The sequence below is a fragment of the Camelus bactrianus genome, chromosome 2 (assembly GCF_048773025.1).
Source record: "Camelus bactrianus isolate YW-2024 breed Bactrian camel chromosome 2, ASM4877302v1, whole genome shotgun sequence".
NCBI classification, from domain to species: Eukaryota; Metazoa; Chordata; class Mammalia; order Artiodactyla; family Camelidae; genus Camelus; species Camelus bactrianus.
In genome coordinates, this window is record NC_133540.1 from 100,234,199 (window position 1) to 100,253,343 (window position 19,145).

At 38.7% G+C, this 19,145-nt stretch overlaps 1 protein-coding gene and 1 long non-coding RNA gene across 3 annotated transcripts in view; one reads left to right on the plus strand and one right to left on the minus strand.

The window, feature by feature from the left end:
* SCFD2 (sec1 family domain containing 2) overlaps positions 1–19,145 on the plus strand; it is a 359,971-nt gene that overhangs the window by 204,464 nt on the left and 136,362 nt on the right. The window lies entirely within an intron of this gene.
* LOC141574181 (uncharacterized) lies at positions 8,161–15,695 on the minus strand. Its single transcript, XR_012500890.1, has 2 exons — positions 13,918–15,695; positions 8,161–8,222 (listed from the first exon to the last, which is right to left on the minus strand). It is a non-coding gene; the product is annotated as an uncharacterized LOC141574181 (long non-coding RNA).

Here is a 19,145-nt window from a genome sequence, read left to right on the forward strand (position 1 = left end):
GTGCTGCTATGAACCCTGGGATGCATGTATCTTTTTGAATTAGAGTTGCCTTGGGACATATGCCCAGGAGTGGGATTACTGGATTATATGATAAGTATAATTTTAGTCTTTTGAGGAATCTCCATACTGTTTTCCATAATGGTTGCACCAAACTACCATTCCCACCAACAGTATAGGAGGGTTCCCTTTTCTCCACACCTTCTCCAGCATTTATCATTTGTGGACTGTTTAATGATGACCATTCTGACTAGTGTGAGGTGATACCTTATTGTAGTTTTGATTTGCATTTCTCTGATAATTAGCAATATTGAGCATTTTTTCATGTGCCTATTGGCATTTGTATGTCTTCATTGGAGAATTGCTTGTTTAGGTCTTCTGCCCATTTTTGGATTGGGTTGTTTATTATTAAGTTGTATGAGCTGTTTTTATATTCTGGAAATTAAGCTTTTGTCAGCTGCATCATTTGCAAATATTTTCTCCCATTCTGTAGGTTTTCTTTTTGTTTTGCTTATAGTTTCCTTTGCTATGCAAAAGCTTATACATTTAGTTAGGCCTCATTTGTTTATTTTTGCTTTTATTTCTATTGTCTGGGTAGACTGCCCTAGGAGAACACTGCTAAGATTTATGACAGAAAATGTTTTGTCTATGTTTTTGATCATGTCTTTTCTTATGTTTAAGTTTTTAAGCCATTTTGAGTTTATTTTTGTGTATGGTGTTCTAACTTCATTGATTTACATGTGGCTGTCATTGATACCATTGAGGCTTTAATTTGGGCCTGTCCCTCTGTCCCATCTGAAAGATCAAGGATCTGTTAGTAGCTGGAACATGTAAGATCCTGAATATCTCAAGGGAAGATTAGCTCAAGGGTGTTCTAGTTCATAATGTAAGGTCTTCATTTTCTTGTTATTCTTTACTGCCTCCCATGACCTCATCAGTTAACAAATGATTATTGAGAACTTACTGGTGCCGGATATTGGGACACATGACAAGAAGATTGTAATAAACAGTAAATCAAGATTCCACCCTAATCTGGAGGGCTGCAGAATACTTTCTTAAAGGAGTAACAGTTGATCTGTGAAGTGAAGGATGAGGAGGAGTTAGCTAGGAGAAGGGCAGACACAAAGGCCCTAAGTGGGAAGAAACCCCCAAAGTTCCAGAAACTGAAAGAAGGTTGGTGTATCTGGAATGACAAGGGAAAGGGGAGAGGGGGTAGAATTGGAGCTGGAGATGTAGACAGTGACCCAATCATGTGAGGGCTCGCAGCCCCTTAAGGATCTTGGATTTTATTATAAAGGCAATGTGAAGCCTTTGAACAGAAGGGGAGTAATGTGATTTGTTTTGCATTTTTAAAATAATTAGATTCCCTGCTGTACTTTTATTAAAAGAAAGGGGCCTACTGCTGAATACCTGACCTATAGGTTGGGGCCCTGTAGGGAAATTAGCCCTAATTGAGGGACCAGCCATTATTCTTCGATGGCCTCATCTCCTTTTTAACATGTTTAGGTCTTTTCTGTATTTTTTCTCCTTCCTTGAATCCTAGACTTTCCAAACTTCCTTCCCTTTGCCTAGAATATGAGGGGAAGTACTCTGCAGAACTGCTTTAAAATCCTTACTTTTTTCTTTAATTGAAGTTTTTTTTAATGGTGGTAAACCTCAGGATTTTAACTTCAGAGGAGTTAACACTTTGATACATCATTAGTTTGCTTCAGTATCATTAGCTTTACTCTGTATCCAGACTGAAAAACAATTTAGTGACATAAGCAACTGTAGGAATCAACCCTAGCTACTGTAATTAAAAAAACAAAAGAAAATCAAGGTGACTTAACGTAAAGTTTCATTTTCTTACTCAAGCCTAGTGTGATCAAGGTGGCCCTCCTTTAAGAGGTGACTCGGACCTGGGCTCCTTCTCCTGGGTGCTCCCACCATCTCAGAATCTGTAGCTTCCAACCACACTGCTGGGGAAAAAGTGGTCCAGAAGATTGTGCAGAATGTTCTGCTGCTCATCCAGGAAGAGGCCACTGTCACTCCTGCACACATTCTCTTGGACAGAGCACAGTCTCATGCCCCCAGAACCCAGTGGAAGGAAGGCAGGCTGATGAGGGACCTCCTGAGTGCCAGGAAGAAAATTCAAGGAGTCAGCATCCAGCCTGTCTGCCACAGTGATATAAAATGTACTAAAACTTTTGTTGCTCTTTGCAAATTTCATTTATTCATCCTTTTATTCACTAAGTGTCCTAAGTAACTGGACTGTGCCAGGTACTAGGAATACAGTGGGAAATAAGACAGACATGGTCTCTGCAGTTTAGCCAAGAGAGGAAGAGAAAACAATCTCACAAATTGATACAGAATTAGAGCATCATAATAGGGTCATGAAGGAAGCTAGCCTGATGTTATGAGAGCAAACATACTGGGAGAGACCTGACCAGTCCACAAGTGTTCAGGGAGAGCATCTCTGAGGAAGAGGCTGTTAAGCTGCCACCCAACAGGAAGTGGAGAGACAGAAGTGGGCAGCTTTCCCAGGGAGCAAGAAAGGGCACTGGGGAGTTTAAGGAACTGAAGGAAGCATGGCTGAAGCCCACGGAGAATGGAGAGACAGGAGCCAGATGATGCAGGGTCTGGTGGGCCATGAGAAGGAAACGTTGGAGGAAACAGGGTAGTGGGAAGCCACTGAAGGATTTTCAGCCTAGGAGTAACATGATCATATATGTGTTTTGTAAAACACTGGCCTCAAGGTGGAGAATGGATTGGAACGAGACCAGGGATGGTGTGGGCAATCAGATACATTATCTGGATAGCTTTTTCCTGGTTTCTGTTCTTCCTTCATAGCCTCCCACCAGTATGTAAAACTATTGGGCTCCAAAGGAAGCATTGTAATTTTTAGTTCCAGATATGGCAATGTTATCTGTATTACTGAAGTAGACTAATCTAATCCAACTCTGAGCCCTTTGTCATCTTGAAATGTTCCTCATGGCCTCTACTGACTGTTGACTCAGTTAATCACATCAGCTATTTAGCCAGACTGATGTTGGCAAGGTTTGCTGCCACTTAATCTGGAGCTGGTAGAATGCAGTGCCCAAGACTGCCCATCTGCCATTTTGAAAAAGTCTAATCAGTACCTCACTTGTCCAGCATTACTGGGGGATGAGCTGTCCCCATAAGATCTTGTTTCTCTTAAGTACTCAGACTTTTTTTAAGACTTATTAAATTTTCTGATTTCAAAGTGGACATAGGAACAATGTTAAAGATGGAGTTTTAAAGGAAAAAAAAATCCTTTACTCCATTGGACAACTGTGCATATCACATTAGAATGTACATACATCAAAATATCTTCCACTGTGTTTTCTTTTTTTTAACCTCAATATAGTGACTACAGCAGAAATAAATATCTGTGTGCTGAGTCAAAGAATGTATGAATGAATATATGTTAATCAAATAAATTTTTTAAATGTTAAAAAGTCAAAAGAAGAAATTTTAAATGACCTAAAATAATTTTAACCAAAAAAAGGCCTATAATCGCTCCACTGAAAGACAAATTTTACCTGTGCATTTTTACATAGTTTTAATGGACCATTTTGTATCCTGCTTTTCTAGAGAAACATTTTTATGGCCTTTTTTCTAAAATATTTAACATTATTTTCTAACAAGAGAGTCAGAGCAGATACCATTATCAGAAGTTTTAAAAAGAAATAAACTCAGACTCAGATTAGGTGGCTGGGTGCAAGAGGCAGGACCAGAAAAGATCCCATGCTTTCAACTGACAGGTTTCTTTCATTCACCATGCCCCACTTCCCCTCTGCTCACCCTTATTTGTCATCCTGTCATTTGGGAACAAAATGAGGAGGAGGGAGTGGCTAATGGCAATGACACAAAGAGGTTTAGAGCATCAGGACAGACTGCCTGGATTTGAGTCCCAGTTCCTCTGTGTGAGCATGCTCAAGTTCCTTAAACTTGGTAGACCTACCACATGTGTGTATCATTGATGTGTGTGTGTGAATGTGTGTAGGTGAGGAGATTGGGTGGGGAGCTGACAGTTCAGGGGTCAAGAGGATACATACCCTATAAAAAAGATGTGTGGAAGATACTTGTGTTTTTACTCTTTAGAGAAGAGCAGAAGAGAGGTGTAATGATACAATCATATTGAGTGGATCTTTGCAAAAACCACTTCCATGGGAAAAAGAAATTTGTCTTTTTTCATCCACTCTCTTTAAGTCCTAGAATAATTCTTGAAATATACTAGGTATTCAATAAATAAATATTTGTTGGATATTTAAAATGAAAAGAAAAACTTGGGGAAATAATTACTCTACACATAATTGCAAGACACATAGAATTGGTAAAATGAGAATGTCAGGTGCCATTTTGAAACATTATTTTCCAGGGCTTGTTCTTAATTTATGATCTTCTGGGTATCACAAGAGGAAAATGCATGCTCTTTTTAAAAATGATACTGTAATTTAGACTCATTTATGCCATTGCTGACTTGTATTATAGGTACTAAAGATGTGTTCTGAAAAGAGTTTTCATTATGGACTTTTCAACCTCAGAGAAGACTTAAAACTTGAATTGAAAATCCAGAGAGCTGGATTTTGATTCCACTTCGGCTCCTTAGTAGCTGTGACCATGGATAGTTGAGTGACCTTTCTGTCTTTAGTTTCCTCATCTTTAAAATGGGGTGGTCACCTAAATGATATCTGGGAGACTTTCCAACTCTACAAAGCTATGATTTTTTTTATTCCATGGACAGTGAGTAAACTTATATTTTAAGAAGTTAGGGAGGGTGGATATAGCTCAGCGGTAGAGCACATGCTTAGCTTGTGCGAGGTCCTGGGTTCAATCCCCAGTACCTCCATTAAAAAAAACTAAAACTAAAAATTTAAAAAAAAAAAGTAAATTAAGACATTAGATTATAACTATAAGAGAATTTGTTTACGAAGAGTATTTCAAGGCATATTAAAGTTTTTCTTAGTTCATAGGAACTTATATTGAGATAGCCATACACTTTTTTTATTTTCCAAAATATGTAAATAATTAGTAGATAAATTCATTCCCTCATTAAGTAAATGTTTGTCATTCAATAAGTATACCTGCAATACATGCGCCTGGCGTTGTGTGCTAATCCCGCAAAGAAAGTACCTTACTTGGAGAATATAAGACCAATAGATATCTAAGATTCAATCTAATTTTATAAGGAAACTTGTGGGAAAATAAAATTATAAGTATGTTTTATTATACAGAGAGTGAGAAAAGATATATGTGTGTGTGTGTGTGTGTGTGTGTGTGTGTAGTACAGTGTATGAAATCACAAGTTCTGGATACATGGTAATATGTTACTGACCCTCAAAATTACATTTTGAGACCTAAATTACATATCTAATAAGAAATATATTGGCCATGGAATACTAGTGCATAGCAGGCAATAAAACACAAATTGCATTAATAAATGAAGTGACTCTTAGATGAGATTAGAAAAGCAAACACCAGCACTAAATGTCTTGGAACACTCCTAAGTAAAAAGCCACATTATAAAACAAATACGCATTCCAGTAGAGGGCATACAGTCAAAGCAATGATATTAGTGAAATCTAGCGTGAAGGAAAAACTAAAATGCTGTAAATCTGCTTGAATTCTTCTCCAGGTAACCTGAGTATTTGGGAAACTGTGCCATTTGCTATGACACGGTGGGGCCCACACTGCCACCAGGGACAGCGTGGCAGTTCTCCTGCTACTGTCCGCTGAACACAAATGGCAGGCTCTTCAGTTGAATTTTCCATTGCAGTAGCTTTATTTTTAGTGGCATAGTTCTGTACTAAGTGGACTGTAAGTTCATACAGCTCATTCCAGACCCAAGGCAGGTGTTCTTTTGCAGGGAGCAGAGGTGGGAGCTCGGGTGTGGAGATAGGTGGATATGATTTATGTGCTGGCAGAAAAAAAACAATGACAGTAAGAGAAATATACTTGCCTCCTTTTGGACTCACTGTCTGAGATGAGGACCAAACTATAAGCCTATAATGCGATAACTAGTCATTCTAATCCTGGCTGCAGTGAGTTTTGTGAAGTTAAAAAGGAGGAGGAGAAAGAGAGAGAAGAGAAATGAGCTCCAAGAGCTACTAAATCACCATCTCTGTGGTTAGAATATTTTGAACAACCTTTTTTTTTTTTAATAGAGGTACTGGGATTGAACCCAGGACCTCATGCATGCTAGGCATGTGGTCTACCACTGAGATATACCCTCCCCCTTTGAACAACTCTTCTACTAAGGCTAGACAACAGGATACCTGAGAGGGAGTAGTGAGTGCCCAGTCTGCATGGCCAGGCAAGGCTACTTCGTGAAGGGTCTTGTGGGACCTGCTATCGTATAGAATAGTTTTATTCTTTAAGGAGTGAAAAGTCATAGGAGCAGAGGACCATTGTGTTCACATCTGGGTCTTGAGACAAATCACTGTTCTGAGGGGCAAAGCTGGAAACAAGGAGCCTTGTTAGGAGATTTCTGTCAGCGTGCAGGCAGTAATGACTGCGCCATTGCAGTGGGGTGGAGAGGAGGCGATAGCTTCCAAAGGTGTTTGAGGGGGAGTGTCCACAGGGTCTGGAGCGAGCTGCAGGGTTCTAGATTGAACGGTTAGGGGTCAGGAAGTGCTGTTTTTGAAGATGGGAAAAACAGGTCAAAGAAACAAGTCTGGGGAGGACACAGTGGGTTCACCTGTGGTGTAATAGCTTTGGAATGACTGGGGAACATTTTTCTAACAGGCATAATTATATTGTCTCCAACGGGTCTCCCTGCTCCTGCCTTTGCTCCTCTGTAACCTTATCACAGCAGCCAAAATCATCCTTTAAAAACAGAATTCAGACTATGTCATTCCTCTGCTCAAAAAATCCTTTATTAGCTTCTCACCTCACTCAGTAGAAGCTGAAGTCTCCTCAGTGGCCTACCAGCCCCGCCTGCCATGTTCCCTCCGACCTCACCTCCTCCTATTCTTACCTTGGTCACGCCACTTCAGCTACACAGGCCTGCACGTGGTTCCTCAGACAGGCCAGCAGGCTGGGACTGCTCCTGCCTCAGGGCTTTTGTACTTGCTATTGTTCCTGCCTCAGGTAGGGGTTATTGTTGTTGTGCTGCTGTTGTTGTTTTGGATTGTGTTCAAGCCCAAAACAGGATCTGGGACCTTAGTAAGTGAGAGAGTGGCTCCTTCCCTTACCTGCTTCAGATCCTTGCTGCAGTGTCTCCTGGCCTACTACGATTACAAATGCCCCCTCCCTTCTCCTATACCCCTTGCAAAATCCTCACATTTAAATCTTCAGTGCAAATAGCTTTTCTGAAGGATGGTTCCATATTAGAATGGTTATTCATGTAGTCACTTATTCATTCATTTAATCCACAAATATTAAGTACCTACCAAGTGCAGGGCACTGTCCCGAGTGCGGTAGACACAGCAGTGAACAACACAGACAAATATCCACGCCTCATGGAGCTACATTCTAGCCAGGGGAGTCAATATACAAGTAAGTACAATATATGCTATTATGCATTATCCTCTTTATGCTGCTTGCCCAGAAAACCTGATGTAGGACAGGAGGATAAAATGGGCTTAACTTGAGTTCAGGTTTAGCAGGAAAAAGTAGTGACAGGGACAAGGGTGCTTGGATGATGAAGCCTGGGCTGGAGAGGGAAGAAAGCAAAATTCCAGAAACCAGAGAAAAGTTTAAAGAAGAGGGAATAATAAACCGTATTCCTTTTGCCCACAAGATTAAAAAAAAAAAAAAAAGATTTTCATTTACTTGCTTCTAAAGTCTCAAAAATATCCTTTAAGTTTATAATTACTTATTAATTTATTCAATTCAGAAACTGTTTGTTGAGTCCATATTATGTGCCAGAGACTGTCATGGTCTCTGGAAAAACAGTGTTAGGGCACATTATTAAATTATTGAGTTGGAAGGGACCTTAGAGTTAAATTAGGCTAAAATCCCCACATTTTGTAAATCACAGAAACCAAGCCCCAGGAAAGTGAGGTGGCTTGCCCAGTGATGCATAACCAGTTAGCTGGAATTTGTGGCTGGGTCTCCAGACTCAAAATCAGTGCTCAATCCAAGCGACATTCCTTAGGATCAAGCCTTTTAAAGGCATACACTTACCATTTTATGATGGAAATCACCAAGAAAATGGCATTTTCTTTCTTTTCAGCTTGCCTTTCAGGAACCTCCATAAAATAAAGTCGAGTGCACGAGTGCTGGGAAGGACACAATCATTGAATGTACTAGTGAAGAATTGTGCTTACAAGTAAGAGAAATCTACTTGAGCTAGCATGCACATCAGAGGGGGAACACTGGGAAGAATTTATTATAGGTTACACTAGTAATTGGTGTAGCCTGGATTATGTGTCTGCTCCCTGCACAGCCAGTAATGTCAGGACAAAGTCATATGATAAAAACAAGGCTTTACAAGGGATTATGGAGTGGGAGTGGACAGAGGAGTTCTCAGAAAAAAAGAAGAGTCCTTGTAAAGTGTACAAACCCCCAAAGACGTCTGTGTTGGCCAGGTCCTCCAAGAAGCAGGTGCTGAGACAGGGTTAGAAGTGCAAGAGCTTTATGTGGTAGCTGGTAATGGCTTTGAAAGATAACAGGGGGTAAGGCCTTTGGCTAATGTGCAGCTCTGACAACTGTGAAAGGGAAGGAGGGGGGAGCAGGACTCAGGCAGAGCAATCCTCAGATCTGGACACAGAGCTGACAAGGACATGACCAACCCAAGGAGGATTTGGGAGCAAAGACTGTCAGAGGAGACTCCTAGGAGGGAATGGTCAGGCCATCCTCAGCACTTGGCTGGTACAGCTGGGAGGAGTGTAGCCTTGGCCTTGGCTCAGCCACAGAGGAGGATGCCCGTGCATGACAGCTGAAGGCTGTCTGCTAATTGCACTCATTGCAGCTCAAAGGCAAGTTCTTTCTTGAAGGGAGATCACAGCGAACTCCAGGGGCTGCTGCAGTGTCTAACATGAACTGTGAATGTTCTACTTACAAAATGCAGGAGGCATAGCATCAGCATATCACTGCCAAAAAATGAGAGTTCATATTTTGAAAATATATTTTGGGAAAGTTACTATTTTTTGAAGTTTTTATTTAAAAGGATATTTCTTAAAAGGAGTTAATTTTTTTTAATTTAAATAATACAGAAGTGCACAAATGTTCCCTCATTGCCACTTCAAAAATTTGGGTGTGTCCTAACAAAGCTTTTTCTATGCCATATATATTTCTATATTCTTTTCATAGACAAGTAGAACAATATTAAAAGTAGTACTGTAGTAAAAATAATACTATTTTGCAAATTGCTTTTTTCTTTCAACAAGGTAAATAATGCCTCTAGTACATGTTTACATCATTCCTCTGCTCTAACTCCCCATGTTTTGTTATAATTATCTAGCAATTTTATTCTGGATAATTATTATTTTTCTTACTTTATGTTTCTTTTATTAATCTTTATTTACAAATGCATGAAGTTTCACAGCACGATGGTCAGCAATTATTTAAGTTAAGCATGACTGGGTCCTTTTCTCAACCCATGTTTATTATATGTCAAGTCTCCCCAGTTTGTTTTTATTTGTTAGCTACCAGCCCCCTAATCAGATGCTTTAATTTTGCCGCCATCTGTTTCCAGCCTCTTTTTGGCTTGAAGCCATCACTTTAGCTTCACTCTTCACTGATGTGGGCCTCACCTGATTCTCCACAGGTGATGCCCTTTCCTCGTTCTACCCGATCTGCTGTTGCCTTCAGCATTTTGAAGCAGAGCCTGACAGACGTGTATTCCTAGCCTCCTTCCCTCTCACTCCCATTTCTTCAATAAGAAGTCAATAAATTTATAATAAAATTAGTATTTTGTTGATAGCTAAACCCGTTGCCATATTCAGGAATGGTGAAGTGGTATTTATCTTTAGAAACAGTGCCTGTGGCCCCATCATTGTTCTCACATATGAAGTCCAGGTGCTTTCTGGTTTCCTTGCCCCGAAAGACAGAAGAAGTCCTAGTTCCTCAAGTTGTGAAGATTCAGCCCAGTCTTGCTCCAAGACATAACATTTAGATGGCAATCGCGTAGCCCCAAGAAGAGACTGTAAGAGTCTGCCGCCAGAAAGGCAGGCAGCTCAGAGTGATACTGGGGCTCCATTATGTTGCTATGTTTGAAATCTAACATTTGCTTAAATGGAGGAAATTAGTATAAAATAGTAGTTCAGCTGAAAAAAAAAATTAGATGGGAAAAAATAAAGAGAAAACTAGTTTCATAAGTGGGGCTTTTCCCCCTAGAGACTATTTTGTCTTATACTAGAACTTTTCCATGTATGTTTCCCAGGACACATGATTTTATTTACTTGTAATATTTAGATGCCGCTTTAAAGTTCCAATTTCTAGGAAGTCCAGTACATACTTCCTTTTTTTTTTTCTTTTGGACTGAGAAAGGCAAAGTACATGATGTATTGGATCAAGCTGAAAAGTTTCTTTGTTTTAATTGGATATCAGTACTTAAGAAGATTAATAACAGACTTGCTATGTCAACAAGATGTTTCTGGTTCCTTTTAACTGTATACTTTCTGGGGGAAAGTTCATTGTTTGGAGGCCAACATGTTCCTTTGTGACCATGCAAATCTTCATGAAAATCCCAGTCCTTCTCTCAAAATGAGACATTTTTTTTGAAAAGCATGATTAAGGTGAATATATTTGGAGAGACATTTCACGCCTGACTGATAAACACAGTCTGAACAGGTGTCTGCTTTACATGTTTAATTATGGATAAGACTTTCCTCTTTGAAGACAACCGTGTGGTAGCAAGCCTTCAAGATGGTGCCCGATGAGTCTCTCTTTCCAGTATTCATACATTTGTGCAGGCCCCTCCCACACTGGAAAGGCTAATGAAAAGGTTAAACTTTGAACCAATAGGATATTGCAGAAATGACAAAGTATGTCTTCTGAGGTGAGGTCATAACAGATATTGTGGCTTCCGCCTTGCTCTCTCTTGGATCTCCCCCTCTTGAGGAAGCCAGCCATCACATCAGAGGACACTCAGTCATGTGGTGAGGAACTGAAGCTCCCTGCCACACTCAGCACCAACTTGCTAGCAATGTGAGTGGGCTATTTTGGAAACAGAGCCTGCAGAGCCAGAACCCCCTGCTAAACCACTCTTGAATTCCTGATTCACAGAAACTGTGAGGTAATAAACATTTATTAATGTTTAAGCCTCTAATTTTTGAGGTAATTTATAACTCAGAAATAGGTAACTAACACAGATAGTATCACAGTCCTGACATGTGGAACTGAGACATGGACGTGTGGTCACATGTTTTAGCTCCACGTGGTTATTGGGAGTTCTGTTACTAATAGCTTCATGTCCCTTTTCTAAAAATGAAGTTAAAAAATAACAGGATTAATCAATTCTTTTAGAGTCCCCTACAGCTCTTGGTAATGCTTCCTATCTGTTACACCTAGTGGAACATGACACTAATGGGCAACATGAGTTTCATAGACATGGTTTCTACTTCTTTGTGCTTCAAGGCAGTGGTTTGCGTTTGTTGCAGAGAGGGAAGTACTGAACTTGTTATTGAATCTTATTTTATGGGACCTTTGATATCCTCTCATCTAGTGATTTTCCAACACTTTAGAAGTAGAATTTTTTAAATTACACATAAATTTTGCATAGAGCCCTGATATCTGAAACACAATATATTAGCGTTTTATTATTATAAACATATTTTATAAGTTAAAATATATAAACGTATTACAAAAACCATCAGTAATAGCAACAAGGCCTTTAAAAACTCATAAATTAATTAACTATAAGTTTAATGTATTGCTTGTAATAAATTAAAGCTTTTTAATGAATACAAAAATTTGAAATTATGGATTATAGATGACAGTTGCTGTCTTATATGAGCTTTAGCATCTAATTTACTTGTCTTGTGTTAGTTGTTATATTATAAGTGAAGTTATACTGTGATAACAAATAAATCCTAAAATTGCAGTGTCTTAATATAGCAGAAGCTTATTTCTCATTCACATCAAAATCTGACATGGGTCAGGCAACTCCCCTCTGATCAGTGACTTGGGGACCCAAGTGCTTCCATCTTGAGGCTCTGCTGACATACTTGCAGCAGGCAAATGAGGTGAAGAGAGTGGAGAGGAAGGGAGAAAGGGAGTGAAGAAGGAACACATACACCTGACCATAAGAGCCTGGAAATTACACAAGTAACATTCACTCATATCGCTCAGAATTAGTCCTTGGCCACCCTGACTCAAGGGAGGCTGGGAAACAGAAAGGAGCACATCGCTGCTGTTGTGAAGCAACAATTGCAAAATAGTGCCAGACACTGATACGCACGGGTAAGCAGATGATGGTGGTTGTTGTTGTTTTCGTTTTAAATGGCTTGCCTTGAATACAGAATACTCTTTCACTAAATTTTAGGACTAACTCCCTTATCTATGTGGTCCATATCAGTGCTTTTGTGAACTCCAGCTGATAAGTAACACATATAAATATGCATTTTTTGGCTTTTCTGGACTTTGTTATTTTTTTAAGGATATAAATCAGACCCTTATAGACTGCTTAGAAACTGAGACCTAGAAATGAGATGAAAGGAACCAAGACAAGAACTTTGTTCTTCTACCAACGTTAGTGCTTTTTCTCTGTCCCCATCAACCCTCAAACACATTTATGCCTTCAGTGGCATCCTAAAATTAGTTATATACCTTGATAGAAGTCAGGTTTGGTTTGATTTACACAAATACCAAAAGCATAAGTGTATTAAAGGCCCTGTGCAATGTATCTTACTCTAAATTGTACAGAGATGGCAAACTCAGATGTTTGCAGGGATGAGACAGGTGATAGAAATATGTAAGTGGGCCTGAGTCAAGCCACAGGGACTGGGCACACTTGCTCAGCTCTAGCTGATTGTGGCCATGTGGGAATCAGAGCCCAGTGTTCTCAGATCTTTTGGGTTGGTTTGTTTTAGGATAAGCCATATACTACCAGCATAGAAATAAATGTCTGTTATATCAGGTTATGGAAACCAGAGCAGTGATTTTATGCTCTTCCAGATGGATTGGGGAGTTAATGGCAATGCTACCCCCGTGGCATATAGAGAATTAGAGAAACCCATGTAACTGTCCAACCAAGACCAGCTTTGTAAACCCTATCAGGATTATCAGTTATCAAAGGGCCCAGAAGTCTTTGGAAGCACTATTCAGCTCTGCCTTAATTAGACCCATGAGACCAGGTCTTGATTCTAAGTATATCTGAGACATGTTTTATCTTTTTGACATAGCCTATTTGTCCTTCAGCTTGTCTTAACAAAGAGGAGTGTTTTTCGCTCCACGCTGTTATATTGAAAAGAGAACAGATGTAGAAATAAGGAAACTCCTGGGGGCAGCAGATGATAGAAATGAGGCGCTGGGTAGGGCCTAGGCAACACAGCTGTGCTGAGGAATACCTAACAAGAATAAAACCCATTTTGACACCAGCCATTCCAAGTAATTTTATTACCACTGAAATAGTGAAGCACAGTTTTTAAAGTAATAATTTGTGCATTTCTTAAGAGCTACATCAAACCAACACGTACAAAGTGACCACTTCCATGTTCAAAGCCAGAAACAGTGAGGCTCATTCTCTTTGTTCCTCTCATCCTCACCCAACACTTACTCTTGCAGAACTGAATGCTTACACTTCCCAAAGTGCCGACCAGGGTGCACAAGTTACTCACTTAGTTACTCAAACAGGATATCTCATCTCCTAATTTAAATGCTGTGCACAAGTGCTGTAAACAGGTCAACACAATGTGGTGTTGATATACTCTGCACAGAACTGTCACTAGGGCAACTTGACTCCATAGAAACTCTTTAAGTCAATCAAGTTATATGCAATGATTGTAACTCCCTATTAATTGTAAAACATACCTTACGAATCCAACAGGTTCACCAAAACCTTTGTTCCCATCACCATCAGCGAGAAAGTCTCTGGTATCCATAAAACTGCTAGAGACAACCTTAAGATGTAGCAGCACTGAAGGTTCTAGAAACAAACGTCTGCTATTGGGGATCCCACAGATGGTTGCATAAGCCCTTTTAATTAGCATTGACCCAATAATAGCTTCTTCTCAGAGACGTGTTTTCTATTTCAGTCCACCCAGCTGGCGTGAATATGCTGTTTAAAGACTGCATAATAAAGTCCATGAAAATACTGACAGAGTACGTCTGCTGGCAGATTTATAGACTGAATAGTCCCTGCAATTTTCTTGCTCTCTCTTGCTCTTTTTTTCCCACCAAATAAGGGAAATGAATAAACAGCCAAACTTGAACAGTTATTTAGGTTTGGCAAAGGTTTTCTCTCATTCACAAAAGACTTTATATCAACAAACAGAAAATCTTTTAACTTCTAATTTCAAATTAGTTATCATTTTCATTCTTAATGAAGATCCTTTACAAATTCATCAGTAGATATGAGTCATTAACAAAGCATAATGATGATGACAATACCTGAAGCTCCGTAATGAACCTGCTTCTAAGAGGAAATAAGAAGTGTACATTGAAAGGATGTAATGAGGCTGCGGTTTACAGAAAAGAGAGAGAACCCAAAGAGTAGAAGTATTTGATGTGGCACAATTTAGAGTACTTAAAAAAATTTTTCAGCCAACTTAAAGCAAATTATGTATGTTAGACACAGCTACATGCTTTCCATTTTTCACACTAGCAAGCTTCCAGAATAAAACACTATAGAATCTCAAATTGTTTCATTTTTATTATATTGTAAGAAATTAAATTTTGGTTTGAATGAATCCCACCTTATGAAATTGAGGTATGCTTAGAGAAAAAATATCAAATTCCAATGTGGATTGTTTATAAATATCCTTCTTCAGATGATTTACTTAACTCCATCCATTTTCTATTTCATTAATGCTGGACAGTTGACATTACAGTGAAGCTCACCTCCTTCTTTTTATCCTCTATGAGTCACACCCTCTGGTAGTTACACGGGCTAAAGATATGAAGATACGCTCTTCATTTGATAACATTCACTCCACAAAGAGTGCCAGTGCTATCGACAGACATAGGGAGCCAGAGGGAGAATCTAGTTCAAAAATGAATGTATACACATGCTTTCAGACCACACTCTCCCACTGCATCCTTCCTGTGTCCATAGCACTGTGCTAGAGGCCGATGGAGGGGCCTTCTTGTTAGAGTGATGTCACTGCCCTACCACAGCCACACTGGGAAGATAAGCACAAGTGAACCATGTAATTAGCCGTTCAAAACAGAATGAGATTAAGTGTCAAATAAGTGATGCCAGAGATAAAGCTGGACAAGGTTCAGAGCAGAAGAGATCGATGAAGGCAGCATAGAGTCAGGAAGAGAGCAGTGGTTCCAGCATCAGATAATCTTAGGAGAAAATCTTTTTTTCACCCTTCTGTAATAGCAACATGGTTTTAAGTCAGTGTCACTGAGCTCTGATTCCCTTATCTGTAAAACAGGAATCAAAATGCCTTGTTTACAAGTTGTTACTGTGAGATACTGCAGGAGGCACAAATTATATGGCAGCTATTAATTGCTATGGCTGTTGTGATCTAACAGAAGCAGGAGTAGGGTAGCCAGTCCTCATGCAAAAGATACGCTTAAAGTTGAGGACAATGAAGGATTTGCTGAGGGCTTGCCATTAAAGGCAAGAATCAGTGATAAAACTGGTCCACTAGAAATTTGTCTTAAAAATGGGCTGGAGAATCTTAAAGTAATTGGAGTCAGATTACAGAGGGCCTTGAGTACCAGGAAGAGAGGTTCAGACTACATTCTGTGGGCAGTTGGGAGCCATTAGAAAATTTTGAGCAAGGAAGTTCCATGATGAAATTTAAAATGGTGTTTAAAAGCTCTTATTTTGATAGATCTGATAGTCAGATATGCAACCTGGACTGGAAATGAGAGAGTCAAGAGCAAAGAGGGAGAAAGGAAGGGAGAATGAACATCTATTGATCACCTGTGGTGTGTGTTTTAGACCATGGCCTGAGAGCCAGTCTCTGATTCCAAATGAGGTTCCCTCTAATCAATCTTCCTCTTTAATGAAATAGGAAGTGACAGTACAGAAGAGCTTTTCAGAACTCTGAATGGAGGAGACTAGAGCAAGCAAAGTACTATTGAAGCTAGAATGAGGGAAACTCTGCTGGTAGAAGAAAATCTCAGAATGCAAATTCTGCTTGAAGGAATATTTTTTTTTGTCAGTGTTAAAATACTATAAATATATATTCACTTTCTGTTAACAACCTGGTGTTTTCTTTCCTATGGTTTTCCCTTCATCCTTTTCTACTTAGAGTAAAACTCATGATGGAGAAGACTCAGCAGCTTCAGACATAAGCCATGATGGCTACACACAACTCCCCATTCAAACCCGTTTTCATTAAAACCAGACTGTTTTAAAATGAAAGCTATTTCCAACAACCTCTTCTGTGAACATTTGAACATCTGTAAGAAAACAGACAGGAGCCCAATTATCAGTCTGAAAAGTTGCATCCAAAAAAATGCAGTTTCCTTCACAGTTTAGATGGGCCGAGGAAAGGTGACCTCATTATGAGCAACTCCCTGGTCTGTGGAACCCTCTTCAAACACATGAAAGGATTTGCCAACCCCAGGGGGTACGGGTGGAGCATCCACAACTATACCTACAGAGTTCTCTTATTGGACTCCAGTGAATGCCAGTAAATAGCTCAGTAAATCAGAAGTCGGGAATTTTTCTAGATTTCTATTCATTTTTCTTTTCAGTGGTATCTCTTCAACATGCTGTTCTCATTAAAGAAAATTTTGGGAACCATGTGACTCTTGAAGAGTCAATTTGGGCTTCCAATTAATTTTCAAAAAATGTTACACTCAAAGCTTAACAACATTGGCCAAAACTTTTATAAAATCTGTAGCACTGCCATTTTGTTTTCATTGAAAGCGGTCTTAATATATACTTCAATATCCTGGCTTACATGGAATTGGAAGGTTCCAAGAAAATATTCAAGATCTACATTTCCCAGGGTTTGGTTGAACTGTGACATTATGTTCATTGTTGGATTGTTGTCATGTTTATCATAGATTTTCTTGCCTTTCTTGGCCAAGAGAAATTCTCTGGCCTATAACAGATATATGTGGTTTTAAAGAGGTAAGACACTTTACTGTGAAAAAACAACTTTGGGTCCAAGAGAACATATGTGTTATAAAGAACTTTTAAGGTTTGGAGGCTGTAAAAACAACTTTGCTTTTCATGCACCTGTCCTTATAGGATACGTCCCATATTGGTTTGCCTTTTTCATTGATTACATAAAACATTCTCTTAAACCTGGCAGGCACTTGCTGATTGGTAGCACAAATGCTGGCTCAAGGGGAAACTGCCACTCTTACCTTCAAATTTGACTCTAGACTCAGAATTAAGCTTCCATTTCAAATTATTGCTAAAACCTGTTTTCGATTGCCTGGCAGAAATTCTATGCTTTTATGGGAAAATTCATGGATCTCTTCAGCTCAAGACAGAAGATTTTATATCTTTATGATTTTGTATTATGAAAAAATATATTTGTTTAAAAACTCCATACATTATTATAATATGTATATCATAGAAAATGAAAGTCCTTTATCATCTAACATCCCAGAAAATATTTCTCATTATCTGGGGGGTTATTTCTCCATAGTTTTTTTTTTCCCCACTTAGAGTTACTAACATACACATGCCTAGATTCATTACAATGGAATCACCATATGTCTACACTTGTGCAACTTGCTTTTCTCTTAGACGTATTTTCTTGCTATTGCCTTTACACCTAGCTTATTGTTTTTTGACAGGAATGTTTTATTCCTTTGTGAAGTGGCCCATAATTTATTTGGACAGCACTCTGTTGATGGACATTTACGTAGATTCTAATTGTTGATTCACATTTTAGTTTACATACAGAAAAATTTACTATTTTGATGTAAAGTTCTATAAGTTTTCATGAACAAATATAATCATGTAAGCAGCACTGTAATTATAACTGTTCCATCCCTCTAAAAGTGTCCTCATTCTGTCCCTTTGTAGTCAACCCTTTCCCCACCACCACCCCCTAGCAACCACTGATCTATTTTCTGTTCTTATAATCTTGCTGTTTCCAGAATATCATAAAAATGGAATTATGCAGTATATGGCTTCTTTCACTGAACATAATGTGTCTGAGGTCCACCAATGTTGTTATATACATCAGTAGTTCATTTATTTTTATTGTTGGATAATCTCCCACTGTGTGGAGGTGCCAGTTTGTTTACCCATTCACCAGTTGAAGGACATTTAGGCTGTTACCAATTTTTGAAATTATGAATAAAGCCACTATAAATAATCAAGTATAGGATTTTATGTTAATGTAAGCTTTAATTTCATTTGGATAAGTGCCCAGGAGGGAGACAACTGGGTCACATTATAAGTATATGTTTAACTTTATAGGAAACTGCCAGATTGTTTGCAGAGTTCTTATGCAGTTTTGCATTCCCACCAACAATGTGTGAAGGTTCCAGTTTTGTGTATGTTCACCAGCGCTTGGAATTGTCAGTTTTTCATTTTTTGAACCATTCTGATAGCTGTGTAGTGGTATCTCATTGTGGTTTTAATTTGCATTTCCCTACTGACTAACGGTGTTGGGTATTTTTTCATGTGCTTATTTGCCATTCATGTATCTTCTTAGGTAAAGTGTCTGTTCAGATCTCTTCCCATTCTTTCACTGGTTTGTCTTCTTATTATTGAGTCTTGAGAGTTCTTTGTATTTTCTGGATACATGTTCTTTATCAGATAATGTTCTGCAAATATTTCTCCCCAGCTGTGTTTGTCTTTTCAGATTGTGTCTTTTATATATCAGAAGCTTTACATTTTAATAGTGTCGAATTTATCTTTTTTAAATGAATTATGATTTTGGTGTCATATTTAAATCTTTGCCTAACCTAAACCTTTAATGATTTTCTCCTGTATTCCTTTTAGAAGTTTCGTAGTTTTAGCTGTTACATTTAGATCCATGATCCATTTAGAGTTAGTTTTCTTTTTTTTATTGAAGTATAGTCAGTTTACAATGTGTCAATTTATGGTGTACAGCAGAAAGTTTCAGTAATACATATAAATACATAAATTCATTTTCATATTCTTT